The following is a 1,883-nucleotide window of genomic DNA, read 5'->3' as shown; positions in this document are numbered from 1 at the left end:
ATAACTCTAAAGCTTAATAAAGATGTTAAGTGGGATTGTAATGATGATAATGGTCTGTGACCTACAAGAGACGGGAAAATCCTTAGGATAACAGTTATCTTTGTGCTGAGGAGTTTAGGTTGGGAAGGGAATGAAGTCTACTGTCAGGAGAGAAGTAAGAGCTATTTTGCGCTTAAGAAAAACAATCAGCTGGGTGAGGTGGCTCACACCTGTAATCCCAACACTTTGGGAGGCCGAGGTGGGCAGATCACCCAAGGTCAGGAGTTAAAAACCAGCCTGGCCAACATGGTGAAACCCCATCCCTACTAAAAACACAAAAATTTGCTGGGCATGGTGGCATGCACCTGTAATCCCAGCTATGTGGGAGGCTGACAGGAGAATTGCTTGAACACAGGAGGCAGAGGTGCAGTGAGCCAAGATGGCACCACTGCACTCCAGCCCGGACAACAAAGCAAGACTCTGTCTTGAGAAAAAAAAAAGAAAAGAAAAACAATCATATGGTTGACCCCAGTTCTCTCCTTCCCCTATACTTCAGATAAATGCCTCAATATTTCCTCTTAAAATTAAACCTCCTTTCTGTCTCTTAAGTAGCCAATGCAAGAAGCAGCTTATAGTGGACAGGATCTAGTGTATTTTGAGACAATAGCATATCACAAATGCCATGGAAAATGAGATTTCACACATAGGGATGATTTTTTACATTAATCAGAGGTGGCAAGGGTAGTATGTAAAATTATTGTTTCTTTTTAATTTAGTAATTATTTTTAGAGATAGGGTTTTATGCTGTTGCCCAGGCAGGACTGTAGTGATGCAATCATAGCTCACTTCAGCTTCGAATTCCTGGGCTCAAGTGATCCTTTTCCCTCAGCCTCCAAAGTGGATGAAACTACAGACATGTGTCACCATGCCTGGCTAATGTTTTTAATTTTTAATTTTTTAGAGACAGGGTCTCCCTATATTGCTCTGGCTGATCTCTAACTCCTGGCCTCAAGAGATCCTCCCACTTCAGCCTGCCAAGTAGCTGGGTTTACTATATTTTAAAACGTAATACAGACTTATGATAAATTTACCCAAGAGAAATAAAAATTTATGTTCTCACAAAAACCTTCACACAAACGTTTATAGCCACTTTTATTAATAATAACTAAAATAATAGCTAAAAACTGGAAATAAATCAAATATTCTTTATTGAATGAATAAAGAAGCTGTGACACATCCATATAACGGAGTGCTACTCAACCATACAAAAGGATGAACTACTGAAAAATCACAACATACATGAATCTTAAATGTATTATGCTAACTTAGCAAAGGAAGGGAGACCCAAAAAGACTACAGACTGTATTCTCCATTTATATGATATTCCGGAAAAGAAAACTATAGGGGAGAACAGATCAGTAGTTCCCAGAGGATAAGATGAAGGGAGGGGTTGACTACAATAGTACAGTAAGAGAATTTTGGGGGGTGATGGAATTACTTTTGATTGTGATGGTTACATGTATATGCATTTGTCAAAATTCATAGGACAGTACACCAAAAAGGAAATTTTATTATATAAAGTTTAAAAATAAACGCATACAAATAATATAGTCCCAGGGTAAATTCAAACAACACAAGGAATTTAAAGAAAGTCTCCCTCCCAGGTCTTTCTGATAATAGATCTGTATTTTGATTGCAGTGCTGGTCACATACATCCATACACGTGATAAAATGATAAGAAAACTATACACATTACACCAATATCAGCTTCCTGCTTTTGATATTGTACTATAATTAAGATGTAACCAGCCAGGCGTGGTGGCTCATGCCTGTAATCCCAGCACTTTGGGAGGCCAAGACAGGCAGATCACCTGAGGTCAGGAGTTCGAGACCAGCCTGGCCAA

The sequence above is a fragment of the Cebus imitator genome, unplaced genomic scaffold (assembly GCF_001604975.1).
Source record: "Cebus imitator isolate Cc_AM_T3 unplaced genomic scaffold, Cebus_imitator-1.0 Scaffold71, whole genome shotgun sequence".
NCBI lineage: Eukaryota > Metazoa > Chordata > Mammalia > Primates > Cebidae > Cebus > Cebus imitator.
Note: the sequence above shows the minus strand (reverse complement) of the source record.